Consider the following 19,379-nt stretch of genomic DNA (forward strand, 5'->3'; position numbering starts at 1 on the left):
TATGGAATGTCAGAACAGTTCAGCTCCATATATGGAGATGGAGGCGTGATGCCACGATGCGTGACCATAATATATGGAGGGGTGACCGTGACAAACCATTCAGGTTTTCATAGTAAATGTGACCTACTGTCGCAATTAGACTAGATATTGTCTGTGATTTTGGATATTGTACTATGGCATATATAGCTGTTCTATAAAAAGTACAAATATCGGACTGTGAAAAATCGGTATCGGCAGATCTATACTCAAAATCAAAAGATCGGAATCGGATTGGGAGCAAAAACATACGTGATCGGGACATCCCCAGCTATAGGTTTGGCGTGATGACTGTAGTGGGCTTTGCTTGACATTAGTGGTGGGCGCAACATTCGCGACAAGTAGGAACTTAAGTACAGTAACTCCAGAGCAGTTGTCACTAATTATACTCCCTCTCCTTATAGTTCCTACACTGTTTCTGACCTGAGATCAGATTCATACGAGGTTTCCGCCGGACACACACTGGTCTGATGAACCCATTCTGACCTGAGATCAGATTCTAAAAATGTCAGTCGCTCTTCGATTATTCAAAAATAGCAGACCTACAAGCTCGTATCGCGCCACTCGGTGGCGCGATATGAGCTTGTAGATCTGCTATTTTTAAATAGCTAAAGCATAAGATGATGCTGACACCAAAATGGGTGCCCCTATGGGTTAAACAGTGTATGGTGTAAGTTTGCTAGCATAGTTTTCTGCACTGTTCTAGCCCCTATCACATTTGGATTTCCCCAGACATATCAGTCAGTATACATGGAGTCAGTATATCCAATCATCTGGATATACAGACTAATCTTATCTTAACTTATCTTCTATATACCCCCTATACCGTTGCAGCATATCGTGGATAGATATAGGGACATTAATTTCTGATTTCAAACTTTTTAGATATCATTGCTGTCGGGCAGAAACCTTGTAGCCTATCTCCTTCTCCATACCTGTGAGCTTGTAGGTTTTTGTACGTGTGTTTCTTGGTTTTATAAATATTTAACCAGTGAAAAGTGTTAACAAGAACTTGTGACTAAATAATAATTTATTGATGTATTTGTCCTTTGCTACCAGTGTTGGGCGCGTTACTTTAAAAAAGTAATTAGTTATAGTTACTAGTTACTTCTCCAAAAAAGTATCTGAGTTAGTAACTGAATTACTCTATTGTAAAAGTAACTAGTTACTAGGAAAAGTAACTATTTGCGTAAAAAAAAGTTGTAATATGTCTAAGAATTTGGATTGTTTTTGGGAGCAGGTTTCACAAGATGCATAGAGTAGAACAGCATAGACAGGTACTTACAAGTTACAACTTACACATAAGACATAATAACCTTTTGCCATGAGGGAGAAATAAATTTCAACTTCAATATATGTATTGCACTTCAATATAATATTTATTGAACCTCAACAGTAAACCAGGTGTAATTGCCTACACCAGTGGCTCTCAAACTTTTTGGACCTCAAAAGTCCAACAACTTCAGACAAGACAACTGGTAGACAATACTGTCTAATTAAAGACACAAATTGGCTCAGAACTGGTCAGTGGTCAGTCACACACACACACACACACACACACACACACACACACACACACACACACACACACACACACACACACACACACACACACACACACACACACACGAGAGGCCCTCCCCTGCATCTCTCTCTATCTCTCTCTCTCTCTCTCTCTCTCTCTCTCTCTCTCTCTCTCTCTCTCTCTCTCTCTCTCTCTCTCTCTCTCTCTCTCTCTCTCTCAAGCACGCATGCAGTCAGGCTGTCAACATTAGCTTTAGCATTAGCATGGTCTGTGTAGCATCAAGCTTTCACAACTGACTGCTATGTTTGTTTTATTCTAACCGTGTGTGAATCCCAACACACACCGGCTCCGTCCGACGCGGCGCGGCGCCTTGCCGCGCGGCGCCGACTGGAAAATAGAACTGATTCTATCGGCGCACCAGGCGACGCGGCGCGACGGACGGAGCCGGTGTGTGTTGGGCTTCATGTGTGCAGCAGCAGGAGGAGAAACAGCAGCAGCAGTCCCATTGCACACACGCACACACACACAGAGTCACAGACACACACACACACACACTGTCAGCCGGCCCGTGGTAACAGAAAGCTTGGGGATGCTACAACATAATAACGGAGCACATTTCATTGTCAGTAACGGTAACTGCGTTGTAACAATGACAATTGTAATTAATTAGATTACCCGTTACTGAAAAAAATAACGACGTTAGGTAGCGCCGTTTGTTTAAACGCCGTTATACCCAACACTGTTTGCTACAAACGCTCTTTTTCCCCGTTTACTGAAACGTTTTGGACGTAAATTAACGCGCATTTTGATCATACTGCAGCATAACACAAAAGCATCAAAAGTACAGCAGATCTGCATTTGCGCCACGTTTTGAGCTTGTGTAGATGTGTTTTAAATGTAAATCCTGAAGTAACACATAGTTTTGGTTTCCAGGTTTCCAGCCGACAGAGACCATATTATCTGGGGTACACCATACCCGTTGCTGACAGAATAACGTGTCAGCCACATATTATCACAATGTCCCCATCAGTTGTTTGACACAACCCATGAGACCTGGGTTGCACGTCTTATACTGTACCTCCTCTCTGTCAGTGCTGGAAAGAAACTAATCTAAGTAGATTTATTTAAGTACTGTACTTAAAGGGATCGTGACATAAAAACAACATTTTTGTAATTTTGTAGGTTTTCTGAGCTCATATGCACCCAAAAAACGTTTAACATTCAGTATAGATTTTCTGTGGTCTGGGGTTTTCTGGCTCAAATGCTCTGATGTTCCTGTGAACTGTGAGGTAAGAGTCCACAAATGCCATAGGAATTTGCCAGCAGATGTCACTGTTGAGGGATTTTGCCTGATTTCATTGCAGCTCAAAAGGCTTCAGAACACACAGAGAAACCCCCGGACCACAGAAAATCCACTGAATGTTCAAAGTTCAGGTCGTGTGGGTGAAATTGAGGTAATAAAACCTAAAAGAAAAACAAAAAATTAAGCCTACAAATTTGAGGAGTATTCCCAATTTCCAGTAGGCCTACTACTACTCTACTCCACATCTCAGTGACAGAGACAAAATTGTACCTGTAATGTCTCCACTACATTCATTTGAAAACTGTTACTTTTATAATTATTACAAAACATATAGGCTACATTAAAACACCCTGAGCGCCATAAATGGAGGTCTCCGTCCTATCAAATAGTAACGTTCAGCGCTCAGGACGGAATTGAACCACTTCAGCCTTATACATTTCGGCCATTTCAAAATAGCTGATCTACAAACTCACAAAGCGTCGCAAGTGACACATTGTGAGCTTGTAGAACTGCTATTTTCTAAAAACATTATATACAAAACATTTGAGTACTCTCTGCCACCCCCCAGCTCACTGCCTCTCTACACTTTGCTATCTGATTAAAGCAAACTTGCCTACAACGCTGTACTTTTCCAATCGCTGTAAGCCTTTATGCATCGGGATAACTCACACAGAGTGCTAATCTGTTTGTCTGATTTATCTCTGTTTACATGCTGGAAATTAGTGTATAAACTGTGTGTGTGTGTGTGTGGGTGGGCGGGTGGGCGGGCGTGTGTGCGTGGCTTGGTCTTTAACCAACGTACAACATGTGCTTGGGGCTTTGCCGGAGTGTATGTACATATAATTAATTATATATGATCTATGAGCTTGCAACGCATCATCATACAACACGCTGTGAGCTTGTATATCTGCTGTTTTCACAATTTCAAACAACATTTATTTTTAAGAACTTGAACATTTTGGAAAGGTTTTGTACATGATGGGATTTTGGCAATGATGCTTAAAGTTGTTAAAGCATCCCAGCAGCATCTTGTCAGGAGTCAGGACAATGTTCAGGATGACAAATGTCCTCTCTATCTGCCACCGTGCACATTTCCTCTGCGTTAAAGTTGGGTCATGTTTCCTCCCCATGGCCTCTCTGACACCAACCCGGTCGGGGGGGGGGGGGGGGGGGGGGGGGGCTCGTGTCGTTCACAAACTGCACCCAGAAAATGGAGTTCTCACTTTCAAGGGGAATGCGCTCCCGCATGGCATAATGCACTTTGTCTTGGGAATGACTTTTTCTCTGGCTCTCTCTCTCTCTCTCTCTCTCTTGCTCTCTGGGATGGACATGGCTGGCTGGCTCTAGGGGGGAGACAGATGGAGGCTGTGGGGGAGCCTGACACTCGTTGAGAGGCTTGTGATGAGTCAATGACGGGGGCCGGAGACGTCGCACTCTGTCTAACTGAAGGGTAGACAGAGAGGACGGGTCGGTTCGGGGACGACGGTCCCCGGACGCATGGATGGAGGCCTCTGCTCAGCCGAGTAAAAAGACACCACAGCTAGTGGGTGGAGGGATTATAGCCTTTCATGTGGTTGCTGTCGGGCAGAAACCTCTTATCTCCATATTTGTGCTCGTTGTGGTTTTTCGTAAATTAACGTCCTATTGCTCAGCGTCTCAGCGTCACACAAAAGTAGCAAGAGTAGCAGATCCGCAAGCTCGAAATGTGGCGGGAAGCGATGCGTTTTGAGCTTGTCGATCTGATACTATTTTGCTGCTTTTGAATTTGAATAATGAAAAGTAACAGTAAGATTGCTGAGTTATTTCCCCCTAAAATAACACCCAACTTGATCGTACTAACAGTGTCACACAGTGTAGGCTTAAAGTAATAGTTTTTGCTACTTTTTAATTTGAATCTCGTGTCACGAGTCCCGCAAAGTGTTTTGGAACCAAATTCAGAACTCAACCTCAAAGTCAGGCGGACAGTTTAAACTACGTCTTTACTTAAAATAACATAAGGTAAACAGCGGTGCACCACACAGGACGAAAGAAACAGAGACCCGGAATAAAGCTACATAGAATACAATGAACCAACCCAGAGAGCAGTCTCAAACAGTCTTAAATAATAGTCTCTGGCCAACTAGGCAGTCGTTAAAAGCCAACAGCTTGCACCTTAGATCCGATTAGGATCTAATTCACGCCAGCATTTTTCCCAGTTGAGCTCTTATTTTGAAAAGCCACATTTCCAGACTTCCGGAAGTGAACATAAACTAGGAAGCGAAACGGGTCCTGGACAGGCCTTGTTTACAAGATGGATCTATACCAGGGCACTGGAGGGCTCCACATCGTCGGCTCTGTGCCATCAAAGAAACGTTGTTTTGACCAAAAATGCCATCTGGGACAAGGAATAGGAGATGCAGGCGATTGAAAGAAACAGATAGAATGGATTATTATGGCGAGGACGATCTAAGATGGCCGACAACAACAATGTTAACGTAAGTAGCATTATGGCTTGATCGATCGAAAGCTCTATAAAAGCGCAATTGCCATTGATCTACGGCTACGGCGTTAAGCGTACTATTAAATAATAGGCTTCAATTGACCTAGATCTACGCCAATAGCAATCCGCCCTATATCCTTTATATAATTCCATGGGTAGAACAGGGAAAGGGCATGGAACAGACCCAGGATGTGACATCTTGAAAAGTAACAGTTCCGGTCATAGGCCTAAATGAGTTTTCCACCCGACAGCTAGGCAATTTACTGGTTAAATGTGTATAAAACCCACAGACACAATAAACACTTTCAACCTTTCAATCTCTATTTTGGGCATGCCATATAGCAACAAAAAAAGCTAATCCGCAAGTGAAAAGAAAAGTTTAAATATTATGTAGATAGACGATGTGTGCCTGACAGCGAGGATATTCAAGTGCCTGTTTGCCGGGGGATCCATTAGTCACTTTGAAAGAAGTTCATCAATTTACCTGTCAGCAATTAAATGCTCTCATTATTCCTCTTTTAATTTCATCTGTCTCTCTCAGACGTCTCCCCAGATCACTGATTAAGGCAACTTGACAATGTACATAATATCCAATCTCATATTCACTGTTGACATGTGATAGATGCATAATTCATGCATATATTCTGGTGATTTATTGTATATTTGTTCCTATTTATAGAATGTACATCTCATCATCATTTCTTCATTGAGATACAGACCCAGTGCAGGTATCTGTATTTTATTAAGAGGCCAAGCCTGAAGGGACTTTGATCCCTTATTATGTATCTGTTTTTTACTTCTCCTTCTTCTTCCGCCAAAAATACCAGTTCTGGCTGAACCGTGCAGTCGTTTTGTGCGTAACTTGGCAATATGTTAGAGGGCTATGCCAAACGGTGAGGACGCGAAGGCCACGACCATTGGCCAAAGGGTGGCGCTATAGCACTCAATTGAAATAGCAAACTTGCCATTTTAAATTGCAGTTTTATGAAAAGTCTGTATGCAGAGTCACAGGTTTATGAAACTTTACAGTATGGTTGAGGGTCATGCCAAATAAAGCTGAAACCAGTCTTACAAGAAGTTATGAATGATGTCCTTTTGTACAATGGTGGGAAAAGTACTCACAGTATGACAGTAATGACACCTGAATATTCCCACATAGGCATCAGTAAAGGTTTATTTTATTATCAGTACAATATTGATTGGCTAGTTTGCCCATGAGAGAATACATGAGAGAATACTCAACCCATGTTTGGGCGAGTATAGTGAAGCAAATAAACGCATAAATACACTCTCGCACACACAAAGGGCTCTAAATATGTGACAGTTGCTTCATTGCATCAAACAAATCTGTGACGTTTCGGGCAGAAGACAAGCCTCTTCCTGTGAGACTCGCACAGATTAACCATTTATAGCATACACAGTGTTGGGTATCATTCAGCATATACACAATAAAAAGTTGGTGCTGATCAGAGACACAGACCAACCATCTTATTGATGGCTAGCCAGCCTCCTGCAGAGCTGTGCTGTAATAAGAAATAAAATAAAAAGTCCAACTCTAGGACATTGTAATGAAGAACTTAGTGAGAGACAATGCTCATCCAGGGGTGACTTGAAGAGCGGGTACATAGAGTACACTTGGTTTGGCAGGTAATGTGTGAGAAACAGCTGTCTGCCGCGGTGTCTGTTCCACGTGGGCTTTCAGGCGATATATCTATTTTTAGACAGAGTCCTTGAAAGCAGTTTTCATATATCTCCTGTTGAGTGAAATCAGGGGAAATTGAGACCCTTCGGGACACGTAACGTCTGCATGGCATGCCATCGTTCTCTATCGTCGTTCTAATCCAGGGGTGTCCGTGTCAATCACTGACAGATGGCGCCGCAGGCTGAACATATATAAGACTATAGAAAAAGTGCTGATACACATAATAATAATACAGTCACTGCCTGCAGTACGGTTCATTCTCTTGCATCATGTGGCCAGTATTATTAATGAATACACAAAGGCCCTCATCAAAACGATGGAAAAAGTAATGGACAGATTTCAGTCCCACTCCATGCATCACTTGCGGCGTTGGAAGCAATATTTTAATTAGTTTTCATTTAATTATAGTTTGTAACTCAATTGTGGGCGTGCGGTCGCACAAGTCCTCTACATGGGAACACACACAAATGCATGCAAAATGCACATACGTGCACGCATGTGATGGTTAATTGGTATGTCTGTGAGCCACTTGAACCTGATATGGGGCACATTATGATGAATTCCTGTTCAGTTCTTTGACTATATAGAAGTGTCTATTTGTACGTCTCCAAATGTTTTGATGGACCCTCTTGTAAACAAGTGGGTTAATTGGGTCGTCCACTCACAGTTAACAGTCTTTGTATTGAGTTTGTGCTTGAAATGTACTGTATTTCTGCAAACTGTTAATACATATTTCAATCAATCAATCAAACATCATTATAGAAGGAAGTTTTCAAAATTGTTATTATTTGTTTGTTTGTTTGTGTATTTGTTTGTAAAGAATATATATACAGTATATATATACATATATATATATATATTAGGGGTGTAACGATACATTTTAACAGCGATACGATACGTATCACGATACATGGTTGACGATATGATACAAGATATTGGTTCATTATGGCGATACGATCCGATTCAATGATTTTAAACTATTTAAAATACATTGACATTATTTTAAATTAAGTCATTAAACCCCTCTTTTTAATTTTTCTTCTAAAAATTGCTAAATACCACACACAAAAATGTAGTATTGATACAAACAATTAATTGCATCGCAAAACGATTCGATACCGATTATTTCCATTGCAAAATTATACGATACGATACATAGTCATAGTCGATTTTCTTGGTGCAGTTACTATATCGTTACACCCCTAGTATATGTATATAAGCAAATCTACGAGCACACAACAACACACATATAACACAATTATGTTGCGTTATGCGCTTGTACATCTGCTATGTTTCAAATAGTATACAATTTATTTTGAAAATAGGGCTTAAGTGGTTAACGACGCCCGCAGTTAGTAACAATTGCAGTATGCCTACATGACTATGCGTACATGCACCTAACTATAAACGCTGACTGTGGGTGACAAGTCATCTGTGAGTGTCGATCTCCATGCACGTGATGATGATGCTGCAAGTGGAACTGTAGTTGCCCAGGGCGATGGAACAAAAAAAAAACAAGGGAGGAGGAGGCAGCATGCAGACATCAGGGTCGAGCTGAATAATTTAGCCCCCTGGATCATGGCAGCGATATGCATATTCATCTTTTTTCGCTGGCACATTTATCCGAGCACGGCGCCACAACCTCCTCCTGCCTGACTGCCATCCTCTCCAGACCCCATAAATATCTGAATCTACTAATGACACCTCTTGAGGAATTAAGAAGGCATCATTAGGCAGCAACCTGAAGGTTGGGGCTGGTGCATGTGCTGCAGGGCTTTGGCTTAACGGCTGAGGAGAGAAAACACATGGGTTGTTGCACCATACGGGAGCAAAGTCACTGTGGAGGAGGAGGAGGAGGTGTGAGGAGCAGCCATGTGTTTGGAAGAACCGGCTGCTTACCAGTGTCAACATCCAATACAACACAGTGGACAAAGTATAATACTGCAGTCAATGTATCATCCGTCCCAAACACTAGGTCGGGACCCTGTTTTCTTTTTTTTTTCCTATATTTTTGTTTAAGACATTTAGTATTAAAGTATTAGTATTAATAATCGCAAAGTATTTAAAAAAAACATTCCCCCCAAAATCTTAATTTTTCATGAATTAAAAACAATTTCATGAAGAAAAATCTAAGAAAATGTTTAAGAAGTAGGCCTTGTGAAAATATCCGATCTACAAGCTTTTGTACAAGAATTGGAAACCTCAACCTCATGTCCAAAACTGTTATACTTTTCAGTATTCAAATGAAAGTAGCAAAAGTAGCTATCTACAAGCTGGAAATGTGACGCAAATACTTTTGTGTAGTATGATCAACTAGGGTGTTAATTTACAAAAAAAAAACATAAAAAGTTAAAATTATGCAGATAAGAGGTTACCAATATAGGAACAGAGGTTTGTCGGAAGACTTTAGACCAGGGTTCCCCAATAGGCGGCCCGCGGGCCATTTGCGGCCCACAGAGCGCCCCCTTGTGGCCCATGAAAGAATTTCCAAAAAAAAAAAATGTTTTTTTTTTTTAAGTGTCCCAGATATAAATGGCATTAAATGGGGGTCAGTAGCCTATGCATGTCAAACTGGGCATCCTTTTCAAATGGGGTCTTGCCCTGAAAATGAATTTTCAGGGCAAGACCTCGACCTCGCGCGTGCAGACTCGGCCCCCAGCCTGGTACGCTAGTCAAAATATGGCCCTTGAGGGAAATTAATTGGGGAACCCTGCTTTAGACATTTCTTAGAATCATCGGCCTGCAAGTATGGGTTGAATGGCTTGCACAGGTAAATTCATGTCTGGGTCCTATTGAGTGAGCAGCATGGCATGAATGGTTTCCAGGCAACACACTGACTGTATTGACGTACAACATAAATACATGTTCTCTCTTGACTAAAATGTTTATTTCACTTCAACTTGTCTGTTGATATGGAAGGACACATGCAATCATCAGCGTATAGGGTCTAAGGTGATTTCCATCACAACATCAGTGCCGTGCCATTGCTAGGTTAATGTCTTTGTATGTAATTGAATCGCAGAAGGACACAGATGACAGACAGCGGCGGGTGTTGCTGCACAAACAAATCGAACAGACTTGACAAGCAACCAATACCTCCAACGCAGAAATCCTCCACACATTTCTCTGCCCTCACCGTGTTCTCGGACAATATTAATTGCTAACCTAACCTGTACATGCTCTGTGTGTCTGTCTGTCTGTGTGTCTGTGTGTGTGTCTGTCTGTCTGAATGGGGTGGGGCCGTGGGGTGGAGGGGGGTGGACATGTTTCCACCTGGCAGCAAAGACTCATACATACATACATACCAACTACTGAATTTGAGATTGTTTAGCCCCTGATCAACCCCTCCAAGATGACACGTGTGTACGCATGATTCCGTCATGTGAGCAGGTTCATGATTATTGATTTTGTAGGGCTGAGCTGTATTCAGCACTTCAAGCATGGACAGTAAGTTCATGCCAAAATACCCAGAATGCTTTCACACCGTCAACATCATACATTTTGTTGATGACGAATATTGATGCAATTGCTTTTTTTTGCATCCAACCGAAGATCAGCAATTAAAGCCCATTAAATCTGTATTGCATAATCATCTCCATTCACTCGTGCAGCAACACAAATAACAAGTGGAAATAACACATCAACTTCTAATCAGTGAATAAGTCAACATTTGCTTGAGCAGGGTCTGTGCGTGCATCTGTATTCTCTGTGAATCCGTCAGAGGGTCGGTGTGTGCCTGCAGTCTGCATCTGTATTCTCTGTGAATCCGTCAGAGGGTCGGTGTGTGCCTGCAGTCTGCATCTGTATTCTCTGTGAATCCGTCAGAGGGTCGGTGTGTGCCTGCAGTCTGCATCTGTATTCTCTGTGAATCCGTCAGAGGGTCGGTGTGTGCCTGCAGTCTGCATCTGCATTCTCTGTGAATCCGTCAGAGGGTCGGTGTGTGCCTGCAGTCTGCATCTGTATTCTCTGTGAATCCGTCAGAGGGTCGGTGTGTGCCTGCAGTCTGCATCTGTATTCTCTGTGAATCCGTCAGAGGGTCGGTGTGTGCCTGCAGTCTGCATCTGCATTCTCTGTGAATCCGTCAGAGGGTCGGTGTGTGCCTGCAGTCTGCAACTGTATTCTCTGTGAATCATTCAGAGGTTTGTTTGGTATGTGGGTTCTTGATCAACCTCATTCCCACATCTAAAGGCTACCCATGACACGAGGTGCTCTCTTTGTGTAACAACATATTTATACAAAAATGTCTGCACAGCATACTACGTATAGTGTAACGTGATGGTAGAACACACCTGTGTCTGTAATGTTGCATGTAATAATTCAAACCACACTGTTTTGTTCAGTAGATTATTTAGATTTAATGCAATATGGGTTCCAACTCAAATATTCCGCATAATGTTTCACACTTTGATGCATAAACTGCACACCCTAAATAGTACTGCGACAATGGCCCCCAGAAGTCGGCATACCCCTACCGGAGTTAGGACCAAACACAACATAGTTTCTCCTCATCTCTAAGGCCTCCCATACATGAAATGGATTCTTGTATAAAAATATTTTACTGCAAAAGTGGTGAAATTGTTATTTAAAGTTATACACTTCAAACTAAAAATAAAGCCTGTCCGTCTGGTGGTTGAGGCACTTAAAGGCATGTAGATTCACAATGGAAGCTCTGAGAGGTTCAAAACTTGGCATACTTGAAGCCAGAACATACCTCTACATTCTAGAAAAGACTGAATGTCAATATCTGAATGTCAATATGAGATATAGTCATTTGAACACATACTTACAGTAGGCGGAATTGTACATATATGTAGATGTCTTCTCTACTTTGTAGTGACTCTGGAATGGATTGTCATAGCAACACATATGATGGCTTGTAGGAAAGGTGAGGTTCTACTGAATCCAGCAATACCAATTGTGTAAATGTAGCTTGCATAATCGTGGAGTTATGCCACAAAACGTATATGGTGTCCCAAACGGGGGGAAATAAAACTAATGAAATCTACAGTATCACATTAGTTTTATTTTTACTTCACTTATCAAGGGTGGGAAAACATAAACAAATCACTTGAGTAGAAGTCCCTAAAATGTATGAAATGTCTCAAACTTGAGAAATGAGAAATTGTGAACAAATAGATGCCGCTTCAATAGAGAAATATGCAAGCCTAGATTGGAACTACTAACTATTATTATGTTGCAGCACATGACCTGGATCAAGCTCAAATCTCAATGTTATCCTCCTAAATATAGATAATCAAGTTATTCATTTCTGTTATTTGAGTTATTTGGTTACAGTCAAGTTATACTACAGTATGTGGCTCGACCTGCATCTTATTGCCTACAGTATGTGGCTTTCTTCATAAAATGACCGGTAAAATCATTTCACATATTTTGGAATGTGAAAAGATGAGATGAACCTTGTCAAATCAAGTAGCTATTTAGCTGACTGGAGTGGAGAGTGACCTAGCATTTAGTTCTCTTTAGTGTAACAGAGCCTACTGCCTGTCCAGTCTACACTGACAATAGCAGAACCCTGCCCTGACACTGTTTCACCAGAATGGAAAATAGACTTAATTAGTATCACTTGTAATATGGTTACTGCACATATACTATAGCCTAAAAATAGTGCGCGTAATGCACAACATAGATACTGTACAAATTCTGAAGTGTGTCTTTAAAATTTTACCAAAATGGAATATTGGATCCAAATCTTTGTATCATCTTTGCTAAACAGTTGGAAAAAAGCACGAAACAAGACCCATAATGTATAAAGCCCACGGCAGAAGACCTTCAACACATACTAACTGTTGTTCAACAGAGAGATGATGTTCATAAAACCCTGGCAAACCCAAATTCAATACTCTCCTCTCCTCATCATATACTGTATCATGTTGAGAAAACTACTCCAGTAAGACCAGAGTGAGAGCATGCCGTCTCGTCAAGAAGACTGAATAGGGTACAACATTGTTGAATAGGATACAACACTGTTTAACATACAAATATATTGTTTCATTTGTGGGAAGGCCAGCACAATTGATTGATTGATTGATTGATGGATTTAATAGTTTATTAGACATAAATGTAAAAACAGCAACAGAGTACAGTCATACAATCAGTCCAAAAGGGATAGCACAAAAAAGTCATTGCGGTCTTGTGCAATCAGTTCATAGACAAAACCAGGACTACTGGTCAGAGTACCAGAGACAGGGCCTTCACATGGTCACTGGTCAGAGTACCAGAGACAGGGCCTTCACATGGTCACTGGTCAGAGTACCAGAGACAGGGCCTTCACATGGTCACTGGTCAGAGTACCAGAGACAGGGCCTTCACATGGTCACTGGTCAGAGTACCAGAGACAGGGCCTTCACATGGTCACTGGTCAGAGTACCAGAGACAGGGCCTTCACATGGTCACTGGTCAGAGTACCAGAGACAGGGCCTTCACATGGTCACTGGTCAGAGTACCAGAGACAGGGCCTTCACATGGTCACTGGTCAGAGTACCAGAGACAGGGCCTTCACATGCAGCATCAGAAAGATTGATGAAGTTGTACATCGGCTGCTCTCGTACCCAGATCTCTTTGCATATGATGACAAATATCATAAATGCTACCTAAAACACTAAATATCTAAACGAAATATAGCAGCTATAAAACAAAGAATTAGAACAGCAGACCAGTATCTATGTCAAAGGTTTTATTAATCTCACTGAAGTAGTTAACATCTTTCTTTAAATAAATGAAAGTGATGACAAGTCATCACTTTCAATAAATAAGAGTTATGACATACTGAAGACACTGGTCCATGGTTTTCTTCATCGATATATCTGCAGGTCTATGTAGTAGTTCTGGATTTTCTTGGAGATTTGCATCTTCTCTCATTGTGCCCATTTCCCATGGGCACACTTTTAGAGCATGCAACATCAGACTTTCCATGTTCTACAAATTATAATGCTGTATGTTTCCAGGGTTTGTATTTAGACAATATCATCTTCTTCCTCAGAGTCAGTGTCTTCTGTATGTCATCATAACAGTCAAGGAGTTTATATACCGTAAATGTAAATTGGTGCATTTACAGTATATAGAGCTTTTATCCAAAGCACTTTACATAGATTGTGCATTACATTCACACATTCAGTCACACACCGATGGCAGAGGAAACCATACAAGACACCGACCTGCACATCGGGATCAATTAGGGGTTCAGAGTCTAACTCTGGGGGAGCCCTGGATCGAACTGAGAATATGGTATGATATAGTACTACCGGTATATTGTTAGTTCACACTGAATTTTGTCTTGCGAACCTCACGGTTCTCCATCCAGCCGCTCTATTGGCCACTCTATCCCTGAGGCACTGCCGCCTCGGCATATTACCGGTATTATACTGTATATTGTATATTTGTCATCATACACAAACAGATCTGGGTACGAGAGGAGCAGATGATGTACAACTTCATCAACCTTTCTGATGCTGCATGAAGGACCTTAAGTCTCTGGTACACATACCAGTACCAGCCATAATGGCTGTCAGATGTTCTGGTCTTGTACTGGTCTTCACACAAATTAAAAATATCTTTGTATGTTAAACAATGTTGTATCAACCCTATTCAGTCTTCTTGATGAGACTGGTGCAGGCATGCTCTCACTCAACATTTGCAACTTGCTCATTACTGCAGCATATTGTCTGTATATAGAGCCACGGTTTTATGAACATCATCATCTCTCTGTTGAGCAACATTTAGTAAGATCATTTTAATTTTGAGTATCTGCCGATACCGATTTTTCCCCATCTGAAAATTATATTTTTATGCAACTCCTCCAATATCACAATAGTACAATATCCCAAATCACGGACAATATACAGTCTAATATCATGATATGGATATCATATTGATACTAGGGATGTCCCAATCACATTTTTGTGCTCCTGATCTGATCATTTAAAAATGTCATGATCGGCCCCGATTTCCGATACACTTCACATTATAAGATCACATAAGATGCACATAGGTGGAGCCAAATACTGTAGTATAAATTGACTGTAACCAAATAACTCAAATAACAGAAATTAATAACTTGATTATTTATATTTATGAGGATAATATTGAGATTTGAGCTTGATGAGGGAACAGGCTTTCGCCTTTGCTGCCCCAACCCTGTGGAATGCCCTCCCTAAGGCACTCAGAGATGCCCCTACCCTTCAAACCTTCAAATCCACCCTCAAAACCCACCTCTTCAAAATTGCCTTCCCTTTTCACGGTCTTTTAATGTCCTTTTTCTATTAAAGTTGTTTTTAATTTGTTGTTACTTCTGTAACCCCCCCCCCCCCCCATGTAAAGCGTCTTTGGGTACTCAGAAAAGCGCTATATAAGTTTGAGATATTATATTATTATTATTTAACATCCAGGTCATGTGCTGCAACAATAATAGTTAGTAGTTCCACTGTAGGCTTGCATATTTCTCTATTGAAGCGGCATCTATTTCTTCACAATTTCTCATTTCTCAAGTTTGAGACATTTCATACATTTTAGGGACTTCTACTCAAGTGATTTGTTTATGTTTTCCCACCCTTGATAAGTGAAGTAAAAATAAAACTAATGTGATACTGTAGATTTCATTAGTTTTATTTCCCCCCGTTTGGGACACCATATACGTTTTGTGGCATAACTCCACGATTATGCAAGCTACATTTACACAATTGGTATTGCTGGATTCAGTAGAACCTCACCTTTCCTACAAGCCATCATATGTGTTGCTATGACAATCCATTCCAGAGTCACTACAAAGTAGAGAAGACATCTACATAGATGTACAATTCCGCCTACTGTAAGTATGTGTTCAAATGACTATATCTCATATTGACATTCAGATATTGACATTCAGTCTTTTCTAGAATGTAGAGGTATGTTCTGGCTTCAAGTATGCCAAGTTTTGAACCTCTCAGAGCTTCCATTGTGAATCTACATGCCTTTAACACTAGCAAGGCTGAAAAAAAATCACTCCTACTCAGTCTGACTATATCGGCCCATTCGACCGCTCTCCCCCTTTATCCCCCCCACCCCCGCACCACTCGTTCACACCTCTGGAGCTGGAGACGTCATTGTTGCCTACACGCACTCACTTTTATTTTTTATTTTCTTCCCTCTCTTATGAATACATTATTATACACCCAATGAAAATGTACACTTCACGGATTATATATTTGGAATTAGGACAATCGGTAGAAAATTGGCCGAGAATAGCACAATAGCACATTAATTGTTGCCTAAATGTATACGCACTTTTCTGAAAATGGTTAATCTGCAAGCTGCCCCATTTCCTTTTCAACTTGATATGTTTCGTAGAGAGGGCATACACAAGCCAGAATTCCGTGGTTTACATGAGCAAAAAATAAGCGAGTTATGTAAAGAGGGGTGGAGGGAAAAAGGCGATTATTTGGCACAATCAATCAAATATATATTAATTACATCGCGTAGCCTATAATGTTTCCCCCTCTATATAATAGAGGGGGACAATATATAACTCTAATGTCGTATTTCGTCATGTATGTGAACTATATGCTGCTTGTAATACTGTTGGTCAAAGTAACTAGTAGTTGGACAGGCTAAATATAATAGTAGGCTATAAGCCCGTTTTCAGCTAAATGCTTTTTGTTCTCTTTTCTCCAGGCTCATATACCCGCATCGAGATGAGCTAGCTCTGCGACAGCCGTGCTGTTTTCAATTAAATTACTTGCAGTATAATATTAATAAATACTACATCCTATATATATTGTTTGTCTGTCTAATCATTCAAATGTTTTTCTGCATGCATATTGCATAGTTTATGTAAGCCTGAATTAAAGTCTGATTACGGAGGCTTTTTCCCCGTCTCACAAACAACGAAGCCTATAAATATTGTCTGAGAAGTTGAGAATTGGTGTCATGCACATATATATGCACCACACATTCCTGCTGTTGTCACCACGCGGTAAATAATGAATACTTTGTGTTAATTCAACCATGTTTATTTTTTCTTATTGTTCACAATATCAGAAAGCATGAAAGAAAGCAAATATAAAGCGGAATAAAATCAGGGAAAACACAAATCCTACGCATTAGTTTCTGTTGCTATACTTAGAGACACTTGACACATGTCATTGTAAATGTTCCCGTACATGTACCACATTGGCCATGTATTGCGTAAATCCACATCTTGCCTTGGATGGGAAGAGTTGCTCATCGACCGTGATGTTTCCTCCAGGCACATAGCAAGATATGCAGTTATCTGTGAACTGATTCCAAATGTCCGTTATTGCAGCAAACTTGTCTGTTTCTTTGCGTGCTTCTCTGGTGTCCTTGTCGTCAAATCGCAGGTATCGCATTATGGATTTGAAACGGTCACGAGACATTGTTTCTCTCACCGTCTCATTCCCCCATGCCCCTTTCGCCCACAGTTGATTCAATGGATAACCAGATGTCGACATCGCACGAATGAAAAACACGCTGATGAATGCTTTCAGTTCAGTAACAGACAGATCCCATTCTTGATTCTGTCCATCACTGCGGGCAAACTTCACTGTGCAGTCTTTGACGTTTTCCAACATGTCGGGGTCAAACATACACAAAAAACTGCTCAACTCGTCGTGGATTCTGACTTTGGCAAAAGCAGTAGGACCTGGCCTGGCATTTCCCCTCACTGTATATGTATCTTTATTCTTTTCCCTTTTTGCTTCCTATATGAATTCCTGTTCTACTGGCTGGTAGCCTATGTCTTGTATAGGGCCTTGTATATCTTTTTATTTTAAGCATGCCGCCGCATTCTGTCAGAGCAGAGACATATTTATTTAAAATAATCCTGTCTCGCACGGCCTATATAGAGCCAATGAACGGAGCACATTCCCTCAGCATGTATTATTATTAACGAAAAACATAAATACTAGCCTACTATTTTATTGGTCTAGTTCAGTTGATTTAAACAAAAGTAATACATTCAGTATAGGCCTGGTTTTGATATAATGATGCGCTATAACAGAACAGGAATTCATCATATAGGAAGCAAAAAGGGAAAAGATACATATACAGTGAGGGGAAATGGGGTGGGGGGGGGCCTACATTTAGGCCTACATGGGACAAGCTATATATATATATATATATATATATATTTCCCTATTTGTCTATTGGTATGTCTCTAAATGTTTTGATGAATTGAACAATGTGGACCCTGTTGTAAACAAGTGTAATGCTTCATTGGGTTAATATAGTATGTTTTTGAACGAATATTTGGGCCTAAGCAGTTTTTTGTGTGTGTGTGTGACCAGTGTTGCTCGTCGACTCGGGAAATGGGGTGGGGGGGGGGGATTCAGGTTTTACAGAGGCCACTTCGAATTGCAGCCATCCGTATAGGTGCCACACATCAGGGGTTGGGGGGGTTGGGCAGGCGCACACTGACACAAAGGGCACCTACGGATGGCTGCAATTCCGAGTCGACTAACACTGGTCACACACACACACAAAAAACTGCTTAGGCCCAAATATTCGTTCAAAAACATACTATATTAACCCAATGAAGCATTACACTTGTTTACAACAGGGTCCACATTGTTCAATTCATCAAAACATTTAGAGACATACCAATAGACAAATAGGGAAATATATATATATATATAGCTTGTCCCATGTAGGCCTAAATGTTTTTATGATCGAATGTGACCAAATAGTGCCCATTGAGAGTGCAGGTTTTCTTTCTTTATTTTATTTTTCGTTTATAGATTCGTTTTAGGCTTACGTTATAAGTTATATACTATGCATAGTCAATACTAATAGACTGCATTTAATGTTAAGTTATGTTCTGTAAAATATAGGCAAATATTGAGAAGTTGAGAATTATGCATCCTGCATGCTGTTGGAATTAAGTTCTGGATTGCTGCCGACCTGGACAGCAAATACTTCCTGAATGGATTTCCATACCTTGGAAAGGGCCAGTACCGCAGCAGGTGATTTATTTTCCTTTTCTAATAATCAATAATCATTTAAAATGTCTTTACATCAAAGCCTATTATGTATATATTTTTGCGTTGTAATAACCATTACACCTTCTCCCTGTCATTTGTATATATAGTGATGGCGTGCCGCTGTGCCGTGCGAGACAGGATTATTTTAAATAAATATGTCTCTGCTCTGACAGAATGCGGCGGCATGCTTAAAATAAACAGATATACAAGGCCCTATACAAGACATAGGCTACCAGCCAGTAGAACAGGAATTCATCATATAGGAAGCAAAAAGGGAAAAGAATAAAGATACATATACAGTGAGGGGAAATGCCAGGCCAGGTCCTACTGCTTTTGCCAAAGTC

Source organism: Protomyctophum parallelum, assembly GCF_964188405.1.
Source record: "Protomyctophum parallelum genome assembly, chromosome: 2".
Classification (NCBI taxonomy): domain Eukaryota; kingdom Metazoa; phylum Chordata; class Actinopteri; order Myctophiformes; family Myctophidae; genus Protomyctophum; species Protomyctophum parallelum.